This window comes from Cricetulus griseus, chromosome 7 (assembly GCF_003668045.3).
Source record: "Cricetulus griseus strain 17A/GY chromosome 7, alternate assembly CriGri-PICRH-1.0, whole genome shotgun sequence".
Lineage (NCBI taxonomy): Eukaryota > Metazoa > Chordata > Mammalia > Rodentia > Cricetidae > Cricetulus > Cricetulus griseus.
Window position 1 is genome coordinate 93,080,982 of NC_048600.1, and position 13,577 is coordinate 93,094,558.

Here is a 13,577-nt window from a genome sequence, read left to right on the forward strand (position 1 = left end):
TTTGAAGTCCCCAGGGCAATTCCATGAAGCCACAATGCACTGGATTCTGTTCTCTGGCTGGTGCCTGCCAATGCTTTTCTCTGAGTACAGAAATGGAGGCTGGGTGAGAAGAGTCTTGTCCCTTGTGAATGGCCACTGTCTGACCCAGCTGTGTGCTCACACATCCCTGCCATTTCTGTATTTTTCTGTGGTCTGGTAGATATCCTCTGGCCACAGTTTGGGACAGTACGCTGGCCCAAAGCATCCACAGCACTATAGAAGGAGCACGGTGGATTCTCAGCTAAGGAAGGGAGCATTCCTGGTATGCAGTGAGCCGTGCCTTCACTTTCCGGACAGAGGGCTTCAGAGTCACTGCGATGCTGTGCTCTGACTTTAGTTTAAAAAACTTTCAACTTTAGAAGAATGATAAGAGCAAAACAAATACATTCATTTAAACTTAGCAGGTTGGTGTGTGTGTGTGTGTGTGTGTGTGTGTGTGTGTTTATTCCTAGGGAATTTGTTTGCCTGTTTGGTGGGCCTTATAAAAGTTAGTTGTAAACATAATGACATTTGATTCTAAAATTTGTTATTTGTTTGAGACTGAGTCTCATGTAGCTCAGGCTAGCCTCGAATTCGCTATGTAGACAAGGGTGACCCTGAAATGTTGATCCTCCTGCCTCTCCTGAGTGGTGTGCACCACCTCACCTGGCCTTAATTCTTAAATTCTTGATGGTCCCTAAGCCCAAGGTCCTTCTCCCACACAACCACAACCGTCTTTTCACTTGCAGGAAAGTCAGGATGGATGCAACGTAATATCTAACATAAACTGCTTTCATATTTCTTCACATCTCTAGCTTCTAGTTCTGAACTCAGAGCCAAGCCATAATCACACAGTATTTTCAGCTGTCATGTCTCTCTAGTGACCTTCAGCCTAGAATAGTTCCTGAATCGTTCCCCACCCTCCTTTGGGCCAAGTGTCCTGAATTATGTCCTTCTAGCAGGACCATATTGCCTCCTTCTCTGAGCTGAGCAGAGAATATCACAGCAGGTTATAGACAGCTGTATGACAGCGCTCATAACGGGAACCTCCCTGTGTCTGTCTGGTGGCTTACCTGAGGTACCATAGGACAAGATGCAAGTGCCTGTGACCTGGTGCCTTTGCAGACATGTGCCTGAGGGAGGTCCCAGCCTGGTGCGACACTCTTCAGCCTTCTCCACTCCTGCACCCCAACAATGTACCTCTTAGGCTCCCCATCTAGTTGCTCAGGTCAGTTGTCATTAATCAACCCATCCTTGCTTTCTTCCTCCCTCATCTAGAACACTGCAAAGGCCTGGGGGTTTGTTCTAGAATATGTCTTGAGCCACCTGTGCCCTTCTCCCAATCCTTGCAGAGCCTGTGGCTGCCTTCCAACCCACTTCTTACACTCTCTTGCCTTTCCATGACAAATCTTCCATACAAATGCCAGAATTGTCTTCTAAGCCCTTAAGACCTGGAACTGTCTAAGGGGACAGAAGCAGGAGGCACAGCCTGAGGAGTTCCCTAATCTTTTAAGGGCCTCGGTTCAGGCCAAACTGGGATTTGTGACTTTGACACAGAAACGAATTTCAGGGTAAGCCCTATGAAGCAGCATTGATCTTTTTATTATAAGACATTTTAAACATAGATTTTAGCTATGAGGGTTACCAGGGGATGCTTGGAAATAGAGACAGATGCACTGGAGAACATGGGGGGGTCCTCTCTGAGACAGACTCTTACTTCATAGTCTTTATATAGTCGTAGGTAGGACTTTGGTAGGATTTGAAACTATTATCTTCAAAAGGTTGCTAAGAAACCTAAATGAGATCACAGAATGGCTCCTGATGGACCCCCGATGGGGTTATATAGTCCATGAGGTCACAGAGATACAAGGAGGTAGCAAAGTTAGCAGCCTTGAGATCCCCAGAAAATATCTGAGGAAAGGAGGGAGAACCTGCCCAAGCTCATACCCATCCAGGCCTTGATGTTAATCCAAGGGTCACTGATGTTAACATCAAAGGAATAGTGCCAGCAACTCCTCAGAAAATGTTAATTGTGTTGGGATTCTCACTTCTCAATGGAGAGACTTTAGCCAGGCTACAGAGCAAGGGGCTCCTTCCCTTTGCCATGTCCCCAGAATGTTCCTTGTCTTTGCATCTCGCCTCAGAACTGTCTTGCTAAGACCTTCCTATGAGTCCTAGGCAGACTCCCAACTCCTTACAAAAGGGGGACCCTTCCACCTGCCTGGGAAATCAAACTGGATAATCATGCTGGAAAGGCCCAGTGCAACCTTACAAGGACACGACAGAGAGCAAGCTCCCCTTCTGGAGGATGCTGCCCTGGGATGCAGGTTTACTTAGAGGAGCAAGCGGGCCAGAGGAAGGGGTGTGATAGTCTTGGTCCAACTGGCCAAAACTGGCCAGTGGCTCAGCTCTTGTTCTGAGAGGTGGCTTCAGAGATGTTGCTCCAGGAGCAGTTGGGTGCCCAGGAGATGGCTGCTCCCAGTCAGCAGGGGAAAGCAGCTTCAGTTTCCATCATTGGGTAATAGCTCCTGCTTGGAGGGATGTGGTGGGGTGGGCTCCTTAGGGATGAACAGTCTGCTAGGCTTTTTCCAGAATCCAGATTTAGGGCAATGACTGGAGACTTCTAGGCGCTACTCTAGGGGTCTGGAAGAGAGGACACCCAAACAGTAAAACTTCCCTGTTATTCTTATCTTGGAGCCCTGAGTCTTGCAGATAAGTTAGTCACGGGCTTACTTAACCATTGTTGTGTCAGTAGTGTTTAGACAGACACTCTCTGTGACTAACATGCTGATGGGCCGTTAAGCAGGGGTCTGACCCAAAGGTTTAAGACCAGGGAGACAGACACAAAATTAAAGCAGAAAGGCCAAATATTATCATGCTGTTAATCCCATCTAGCTCCTATAGGCCTAAGTGAAGAGTTGATGCTCTTTGACAACACAGCCTCCAAGTCCCTGTTACAATCTTGCTTGAATAAACACTCACCACATCCTGTGAGGTTTCACTTCTGCCTGAATCTTGGACCTGGTCCCCGCTGCCTCTCCCGGTTTTCACTGCCCCAGCCATTTTGGCCTTTTTGTCTTCCTTGGTGTTGTATTTTGTTTTCTGTTGCTGTGATAAAGAACATGACTAAACACAACTTGGGGCGAAAAGGGTTTATTTTATCTTACAACTCTCAAGCACTGCATCACTGAGAGAAGTAAGGGCAGGAACTCCAGGCAGGAACTAGGCAGAAGCCATGGAGGAATACTGCTTACTGGCTTGCTCAGCCTGCTTTCTTCTACATCCCAGGACCACCTGCCCAAAGATGGCACAGCCCAGTGGACTGGGCCATCCCATATCAATTATTAATCAAAACAATACCCCACAGACATGCCTACTGGCCAGTCTGATAAAAAAATTTTCTCAGCTAAGATTTGTCAGATATGCCGGGCATTGGTGGTGCACACCTTTAATCCCAGCACTCAGGAGGCAGAGGCAGGTGGATCTCTGTGAGTTCGAGACTAGCCTGGTCTACAAGAGCTAGTTCCAGGACAGCCTCCAAAGCCACAGAGAAACCCTGTCTCGAAAAACAAAAACAAAAACAAAAACAACAAAAAAAGAGATTTTTCAGATATGTCTAGGTTTGTATCAAGTTGACAAACCAACCCATACATTCAGACGATTCTCTTACCCAGGACCCTGTCCCTCTATCCTTTGTGATCAGATACCAGCACCAGTGCCACCTCAACAGAAAAGCCTTCCCTGCCTGTCCACATTGTGGTCACATCCATCATATTGTTTCCTCATTTCTCCAGTCTCTCTGTCCACATCCAGAACCTCCCCTGGGACCCCGAGTGTGTGCCTCCAGCACTCAGCACCCTGCCTTGTGCACAGCTGGGACATACTGGTTGGGTGGATGAATCCCAGATGGGAAGCCCTCCCCTGTGCTGGGGAGGGACTGTTTCGAACCTAGAAACCCAGGAGACCAGCTCAGAGGCCTCAGAATTCATGGATGCTTGGGAAAGAAGTCATAAAGAGAGCTAGCAGGAGGCCCAGAGCCCCTCCCAGCTATACACCAGGCTCTCAGACTTTGTCCTGCACACAGTATTTCTAGTAACAGTGGCCACACTGATCAAGCATTGCCTGTGCCTCCGTGACTTGGAGACCCTCTCCCTGGCCTCATTCTTAAATGCCATAGACACCGCTGAAGCATTCCCTCCTCACCACTTCTCTTCCTCCATCTACCAGCAGGCCAGTTCCAGCCTGGCTGCCAATCACTCTCACGTGCTGAGGCCCCTCTGGGTTCCTGTCTCCACATCCCTGCTGTTGTGAGAGACAGACAGACTCTGCCAGGAACGGTACTCAGCTTCCTGCTTCTGGGTCTGATCTGCTTTCTCTCTGTACCTCGAAGCAGACTCCTGGCTGTAAGCCAGGCCCTGTTGCTGCTGTGGGTTAGAAGGCAGTGTCTTCTAACCAACCAATTGACAACCATCTTGACTGGCCTTGGTGACAGAGTTAATTCATGTTTGCTTATTTGTTTGTTTTATATATGGAATCCTTCACAAATTTTCATGTTATCCCTTGCATAGGGAACATGCTAATATTCTATATATTTTTCCAGTCTTAGCATATGTGTTGCTGAAGTGAACACTCATGTTAGTTTATTTGAGATGGAGGTTTCTATGTTGTCCAGTCTGGCTTCAAAGTTCTGCCTTGGACAGTCTTCCTGCCACAGTTTCCAAAGTAGCTGAGACTACAGGTATATGCCACCGCGCTGGGTTCCAAATTGTGATTATTTTAATAAAAATTCTTTTTTAAACTGAGTGGCATGCCTTTAGTCCCAGCACTTGGAAGCCAGAGGCAAGAGGATCTTGGTGAGTTCAAGGCCAGCCTGGTATACAAAGTGAGTTTCAGGACAGCCAGGACTATACAGAGAAACCCTGTCTTGAAATCCACCCCCCAAAATTCTTTTTTCAAAAAGACTATTTATTGAGACAGGATCTCTCTATTATGTAGCGCTAGCTATCCTGGAATTCACCAGGCTGGCCTTTACTTACAGAGATCCTCTCTGAACTCCTCTGGAATGCGGGGATTAAAGACACGTACCACTATGTCTAGCCAGTCTATTTATTTTTATTTTATGTTCATGAGTATTTTGCCTACATTTATGTGTACCTCATGTGTGCAATACCCACAGAGGCCAGGAGAGGGCGTGGGAGCCACTGGAACTGTAATCTCAAGACAGTTGTAAACTGTCATGTGGTTGCTGAGAATTGAACCCAGGTCATCTAAAAGAGCAACCAATGCTTTTAAACGCTGGAGCCATCTTTCTACCCACTCACCCCAAATTGTGAAATTAAACTTGAGAGCGAGGCTTTGGGGCTTAAGCATGCTGGGTTTACCTTTTGATCCTGTCAAATGCTAGTTGGGTATATAGCAAAATCCCTAACCCCCATCTGCATCACTATTTTCCCTGCTAACTGGGAGTGGTAACTGGTATGTTTCTCTAGGAATACCTGCAAAGCACAGGGTTTAGAAAATGCTGGAATTTCCGGTTATAAAACGGACTTTGACTGAAACTTTTTGTCCCAGGTGTGCTGACCTCCACTCACCTTTGGCCCCACCCCTCTGTCACCAGCTGCTCCTACTGGGAAACTCAACCCTAGGCCTTTCTCCTGGGTGGGGACCATCTGATCCCAAGGGAGAAATGTTTAGAAGGTTCCTTAGAGGTAAATAGCTGAACTGTCTTGGTCCCTGCTACATTCCTGTGACCAGGAAAAAAAAAGTGGCTAAGAGTACTGTGATACAGAATAGCCCTTTGGTTTTTTGTGGGGAGAATGCTAGGGACTGACCCCAGGGCCTCTGGTATGGAAGTTCAAGTACTCCACTACCAGGTTAGTCCTTCACGTATGTCAGGAGGAGGACTGGTCTCTCTGTAGAGGAGAAAGAATGTTACCTCTACTCTCCCCAGGCCTTCTATCCAGAACCCACAAATTAAACTGACAAAAGAAATCTCAATCTCTCTCTCTGTCTCGCCTCCCCTCTCCTCTCTCATCTCCTCTCTGCCCCAGTCTCTACTCTGACCCCTCCCCTGCCCCACCCACGCTATGTAGACCTCGGCCTGGAACTTGCTTTGTAGCCAAGGCTGGCGATCCATATCCTTGCTATTCTCTTCCTGGCACAAATTTACAAATTCATGTTGTCGCTACCCTCCTCCTCCTCCTCCTCTTCCTCTTTTTTGATTTATTTTTTTACTTTTTATTTTTCTCTCTTCTTTTTTTGAGATGAAGTCTTACTGTAGCCTAAACTAGGCTTGAGCTCATAGCAACCCTCCTACCTCAGCCTCCTGAGGGCTGGGATTACAGGCATGAACCACTATGCCCGGATCAAGTTTTCTTTATGAAGGGTGATGTCTCCTGCTTCTCCACACACACACTGTCTGGTATTTCTCTGTTGTCTTTAACTCAAAAGAATCCTGTATCAGTCAGGCATGGTGATGAACGCCTTTAATCCCAGCACTCCAGAGGCAGAGGCAGGTGGTTCTCTGAGTTCAAGGCCAGCCTGGTCTACAGAGACAATTCCAGGACAGCCAGGGAAACCCTGTCTTTAAAACAAACAAAAATACAAAAAGCAAAAATAATCCTATGTCAAAGTAGCATATGGGCGGGGGGAGGTTTGATCCTCTGATCTCTCTCTAAGGCCCCCCCATATACACAGACACCTCCATGTCTACCTGAACTAAGTTGCTTGACCCAACAGTGCAGGAAGCTGAGTACCTACCCTGCCCTGAGGACTCGGCTTCACAGTGGCTGCCTTGCTCACCCTAGCAGTGCCTTCTCCCCAGCACTGAAGTTACAGGCTTCATGCCAGACGGCTCTCCTGAAGCAGTTGTTTTAGGTTTACTACTTTTGTTTTACATGTCTGAGTATTTCATTTGCATGTGTGTCCCTGCACCTCATGTGTGCAGTGCCCAAGGAGGGCAGAGGAGGACATCAGATCCCCCGGAACTAGTGTTAGGAATGGTCGTGAATCACCATGTGGATGGGTGCTGGGAACTGAACCCTGATCCTCTACTAGAGCAACAAATCCTCCTAATTGCTGAGCCATCTCTCCAGCTCCCAGAAGGAAGTGCTTTTTATAATTATTTTTTAATTTTAATATTTTTTTACATTTTTTTTCTCACTCCCCTTCCCTCCTCCCCTCTCCCCTTCAACCTCCCCTCTGTCACCCATGCTCCCAACTTACTCAGGAGATCTTGTCTTTGTCCCTTTCCTCGGCAGATCCATGTATGTCTCTCTTGGGGTCCTCTTTGTTACCTAGGCTGTCTGGGGCTGTGGCCTGTAGGATGGTTGTCCTTTGCCTTATGTCTAATACTCACTTATGAGTGAGTACATATTGTATTTGTCATTCTGGGTCTGGGTTTCCTCACTCAAGGATGGCTTTTTCTAGTTTCAGGGGAAGTTTTTAATCTAAGCTAAAGTGGTGTGAGATGGGTGGCAGGTTAGAGGCATGTTGTCTCTGTTGGGGCTGATGGCAGGTGGCTGCCCTTCCCACCTCTGTCCTGACGATAGGCGGGAGCTCAGTTCCAGGTGACATGGGACACCTGGGGACAAGGTAGAGCTTCTTCCTTTAGAGCTCCCATCACTGTCTTGACATCCTGCTCCAGGCTTGGTTGTCTGAGCTCTCTTCTCCTTCCCGTCCCCATTACTCTACATGAAGCGCCCCTCGAGAACTGCCGCTGGAACCCCTTTTAGGATCTGTTTCTGTCCTCGTTGCTCAGTACATTCTGCTTTAGGTTTGGCACCAATCTTTCCTGATGAAATCCTTGTCAGATGATGAGAATCACTCCAGCTAACACAAGCTCTCCCTGTGAGGCCTGCAAATACACGCGCTGTCTGTCAGCATAACTGTTGCTCTATCTTTTCCTCTGTGGGTTATTTTGTTGGTCCCACTCTGAATGTGTTTTTTATCGTAAATAATTTTTACAGATGTCAAGGGGGAAAAAAATCCACAATGAATTCTATTTAAGGAAGAGAGACTGTATGGGGAAAGGAGTAGGGAAGTCTTCAGCAGGGAAGAGGCTGTTTCCATAGGGATGAGAATGGACCCGAACTGCATCTGCCAGCATTACCAGGGGCAGATGTTTTTGTAAGGTACATACTTCTATTAAAAAATGTGAGACACTTGCCAGGCAGTAGTGGCACACACCTTTAATCCCAGGACTCAGGAGGCAAAGGCAGGTGGATCTCTGTGAATTTGAGGCCAGCCTGGAGTGAGTTTCAGGATAGCCAGCGAAACTCTGTCTCAATGGGGGAAAAAATGGGACACTTAATGAATCCATGTGTCATCCTTGCACAGGGGCCACGCTAATCCACTGTGCATTGTTCCAAGTTTAGTTTGTATGCTGCTGAAGCGAGCACCCTCGGATGGTCTTAAGCTGGTCCTGAGAACTAGGATTGCAGGCATGTACCACCACACCAGAGCGTCATGCATGCTAGGCACACTACCACCTGAGCTGCATTCCCAGCCAGCTTTTATAGGGTGGAGGTGGCCCTAGGTAGGGTAGGCAGGCAGCAGAGTCACAGAACACTGTCCCTGAGGCTAACTTCTTAGAACAGTGGGAGTAGGCTTGTCCTGCTCAAGAATAATTTGGGGGCAAGTACTTTGTTCCAAGAAAAGAATGAGAGTTTGAAGTTTGAAAGTGCAGAGCCTACTGTTCCTTGGCACAAGCTTTCGCCCTCTGCAGAGGCCAGACTAGCCTCACTGGAGCTCTGTCCTACCCAGCTGTCACATGTTCATGGCCTGAAAAGAGAATATTGCTAGAGAAAGGATCTGGCCATCCCTAACTTATAAGAGCAGGAGGATCCCTATTGTACGGCCTCACCCTGCATCCTCTACAGTTGCCATGGACTGTCTTTTTGCAACCAGTGTTGTGGGTCCCTCTCCCCTGACTACTGCCTCCCATTTACCCCATGGGAAGTTGACAGGGGTTACCTCATAGTCCCCCAGGAGACCCAGAGGGATTGCTCAGGGCTGTATCCCTGGAATAAGCAAGTCAGAGGCTTGATGTCTATTTGCTGGCCTGGTAACCACACACTTTGTGTTATTGCTCTTTCCTCCCTTTCCCTCCTTCCTTAAGTCTCCTATCCCTCTCCATTCTGTCTTTCTGCTGTTTTTGCCTCCGCACAGGGCACCTTCCCTTTGGAGCCAGGTCTCAGCAAGAGGCAGACACAGGGCTGGGTGGGCTGTTGGAATAGTTGCAGCGCAAGCTAGGTGCCCACACTGTCCATGGCTGACCCCTGACTGCCACCCATCCTTTCTGCTTAGACTATACCCAGTTGTACCCACTGCCCTGTGAGGAATCTGAGACACTGACAACAGTTAATGCATTGTCTAGGGGAAGGACTTAGAGATGCCTGGGTTGTCACACCAGTCTGGACCCAGGACTCCTGGTAGCCAGCTTTCTTCCACTTGTCCTGTGGTTTCTCTGCATCCCTGCCTCTTTTTGCCCCTGTGTCCCAGCCTGGGAGAAAGGAATAGCTGTGTTAAGAAGGACTTGCAGAGCTTGTCCTCATCAGGAGCATGCTTTTGCTAGGAGACAACCTGAGCATCACAGGAGCCCCCAGGTTGAGTGACAAGGCAGAAGAGTGCTCCTCCAAGCCTGCTTTGCTGGCATCACCTGGACACAGAGGTCCTGACCTGAAGACCTTTGTCTGGCTATGGAGCAGGGAACTGTGGGGTGAATATAAATAAGAGACACCCCAGAAAGGGCCTCCTCTACAAGGAGCCTGGAGATGATCTGGGCTTCTTGGCCTCCAAACTTCATTCCATTTATTTATTTGTGTGTGTGTGTGTGTGTGTGTGTGTGTGTGTGTGTGTGTGTGTGTGTGTGTACATATGGAGGCCAAAGGACAAGCTGTGGGAGTTAGTTGGTTTCCTCCTTCCACCATGTGGATCCTGTGATCAAACTCAGATTATCGGTCTTGGTGGCATCTCTAATCTTCTGAGCCATTATGCCTCTGGACTCTGAATGACCCTAGGCACCTTAAGGATGTCCCCACCCAGAGGAGGAACTTTACCAACCTTATTGGCTTTTGGGACCCCTTTAAGCCCCAGAGTCTTTGCTATAGAAGTGCAAATCCAACTGACTCAGGGTGTGGTGTGCAATGCTTTTGGGGCTTAGCTGCCACTTCCTCCCCTGGAGGAAACAAAATTTGTGATAACAGTGTGGGTTTGGTTGACAGCTATTACTCAGAGATTGAAAGGCTTGTCTCAATCAGTCACGTGTGTCTGCTCTCTCCATCTATCCACACCCTAGAGCCCCTGGGCCACACAACTACAAGGAAGAAGTAGTCTTCTGTTGTCTGTAGGAATGCCACCCCTGGGAGTTAATGCAATACACAACCAGTGCAGCTGACCATGGCAGTTCCCAGGCAGCCGTCTTTCATGATCACTGTCTGGTTATTGTGACAGCCCCTGTGCTGACTTCCTGTCCCCTCTCATCTTGACTAAACCTCTCTGTGTCATTACCCCAGTCCTTCCCTAAGTCCTTCTCCTTCATCTCACTATAAACATAGACTACAAATACAGGGACCCTGAGAGAAGAATCCCGCCTGTGAGAGGGGTAAGCTGTGTAGTACTGGGCAAACTACTTAGCCTCTCTGAGGCCAGTATCCTTATGTGAAAAATATTGATAAAATGCCTAGCAGATTATACTTGTTTTTACTGTTATTGATCACTAGATTCTGAGCTTCAGGAGGTCAGGGCTATCTCTGATTTGTTTCTGTGCCTCGAGGAATGACCTACTAGGACTGGGTGAATATTTGTTGAAAAAAATGAAGGGCCCTGGGCTGTCCGTTTGACCAGAGCCCACCTATAGCTTATATACGGAGCTCAGTACTTCCTCCTATCTGGTGCTTAGCGTCTCTGACAACAAGGTCCTCCCACCTGTAAGCTGGTGCTCACTCCCTCTCCTAAGTGGTCCTCCTGCCTCTGCTGTGTTCACTGGGTGCAGGTTCTGTCCTAGCAGACTTTGCCAGCCCTTCCCTGCACCAGGACACCCCTGTCTAGGCCATTCTCTGTGTTTGGAACACAGGGTCGCCTGGACCATTGCCACGCCCCCTGTGATTCCCTAGAGCTGGGGGTGGGTGCAGAAGCCCTGAAATCAATGACAACTAAGATTCACCCCTGCATTCTGGTCACTTCCACCTTACAGGTGCACCTTCCCAAAGGGAAAAAGGACAGGTACCACAGTGCCAGGCTAGAGGGCATGAATGGCTGCCACCTCCCCAGGTCCTGCCCAGTGTCTAAAGCCTGACTGGGTTTGGGGTAGGTTTGTGTGTGTGGTATGGGCAATCCCAGCACTGAGGGCAAGGCAGGAGGTGGAGAGTTCCAAGGGAGCCCAGGTTAGGAACCAGGAACTTGTCTCCAAACAACAGCCAAAAGATAAGTAAATAAGTGGTCTTTGGGTCAGATGGAGAAGCAACACCGGAGACCCATATGTGACATCTTGGCTTTTGAAAAATGAGCACTTCAAGTTCTTAGGACTGGCTCTAGGACTGGCTCTAGGGAGCAACCAACCATGTCTATCAATCATGGATGGGAGGGGCAGGGTTTCCCTACCTGTCAGAAAGGCCTGAATCTGAAAATAGCCTGCCCTTCCAAATAAGACCTTAAGCAAGCCAGGCAACCTCTCCCAACATCAGCTTGTCTGTGAAATGGGTGCCATCTTGCTGCACCTCTGGGCCTGCTGGAATGGTTCTAGGAGGTACAGCTAGAGCCCTTTCAGTGTTAGCCAGGGAATGCTGGCTCCTGACAGTGAGACATGGTTTGAGAAATGTAGGTAGCTGTAAACATTCATACTTTAGTTCTATTTCCTGTTGACAGGCTCCTCTTTCTCCTATGACTAGCTACAGGTGGTGGCTTTATCCCCAGGTCTGTTTCCCAGTGGCATGTGTGCGTTTGTGTACGCATATATGTCTTATTATGATAGGCATTAGCCCATGGGACTATAAAAAGCAGCACTGTGTTGCAGCTCCCAATGAGGGTGCTTGCTGAGCCCTCCCCTGCCACTTGCTTCCTATAGATTCCTGTCCACCCCAGGCTCTAACAGCCTCTCCACCAGGTTCTTAGTCCCCATTCCTCACAGCCCCACCCCAGAGGTACAGGTGAGGCAGTAACCACAACCCCTCCACCCCTGACGTGGTCTCCAACTCAGACAACACCCACTGTCCATACCTCCAGCACCCTATGAACCCTTTAGGTAGTCCCTAAAACACACAGAAAACAAGTACTATGCTACATAGGATATTTCCAGGAACTTGGCGGTACAAAGCATTCTGGGAATTCTTAAGAGCCAGGCGATAGATTGGTTTCCTTGGCACAGAGCCCCTCAGAGCTGTGACAAACCAAGCCCATCTGTACTGTCAAAAGGAATGGGGAGGACATGCAGTGTTTGCACTCAAACTTGACCAGGAAGGCTATTCTTCTCCACTGGAATACACTTTGGGACATGTATAGGGCTTGCTGCCCCTCTTGTGACCTGTACCCATATGTGTGTCCTGGTAGCTGATTAAACCACCCTGTCCATGTGTGCATAAATTCCTACATTCTGACCTCTGGACAATTAATGCATATGCCCAGTCTACTGGACACTCTGGTAGATCACACACTAGGCTTACCTGAGGGGCCTTAAAACCTCCAGATTTAATTGGTTTGCAGTTTCACCAGTTGGGAGTTTGCCAAACAGACTTGGTGGTTTTAAGGTGCAGCCAGCTATATGGTTGGGTGCACAGCAGACAGGGTCAGGGGATCCATTTGAATTTGAAATCTTGGAACAGGTAAGGCCAGAGGAAAACGGGACTGTGTTAAGGCCCCAATGCTGGCTGGTTGCAAGGCCTGAACCAGGATAATGCTACTCCATTTGTAGCTGGTAGAATAACTTACACCACACCATAGCCTGGAAAGTTCTCACCTTGTGTGTGCATCATGGGCACGAGAGATGGAGGGAGGCACAGTCAGAGGACAACTTTGGGGAGTAGGTTCTCTCCTTTTGCCTTTATATGGGTACCAGGGATCAAACTCAGGTCCCCAGTGAAAGGATTCAGGCATTATGCTGGTCTGCCCCTGTCACCTGGCAGAATGCACTCAGGCAGTACCTTGGTCAGTCCAGGGTTCCATGACTATTGGTCTGCATGCAGGTGCTCAGGACCCCTTTAAAAGAAGACACTGCCCACTTTCTCTCTCTCTCTTTCCTGCTGTTCCCCTGGGGCAGACAGGACTGTTCCTGTCTCCCTCTTCTGTCTTCTCTCTGTCTCTGTATCTCTTTGCCTCTTTTCTCTTTTCTTCCCCTGCTTCCCTTTCTAATAAAACTCACTTAACCTCTGTCTGCCTGGCACCTTTTCTCCCACCTCAGACACCCAGATTCCACGGATCTGCCAAGGTTCCCTGTGTGCTTTATCATAACACCCGGGTTTACACTGCAAGCACTTTTACCTGCTGAGCTATCTTGTTGGCCCCTTTGCCTTAGCTTCTGGATCCCCACCCTCCACCACCACCACCAAAAAAAAAAAAAAAAAAAA

The 13,577-nt window shown here is 48.4% G+C and overlaps 1 protein-coding gene and 2 non-coding genes across 3 annotated transcripts in view; 1 reads left to right on the forward strand and 2 right to left on the reverse strand.

The window, feature by feature from the left end:
* Rab11fip4 (RAB11 family interacting protein 4) overlaps positions 1-13,577 on the forward strand; it is a 109,257-nt gene that overhangs the window by 45,828 nt on the left and 49,852 nt on the right.
* On the reverse strand, positions 4,541-4,648 carry LOC113836869. Its single transcript, XR_003487391.1, has one exon. It is a non-coding gene; the product is annotated as a U6 spliceosomal RNA (small nuclear RNA).
* Positions 8,311-8,417, reverse strand: LOC113836867. The gene has a single exon (XR_003487389.1). It is a non-coding gene; the product is annotated as a U6 spliceosomal RNA (small nuclear RNA).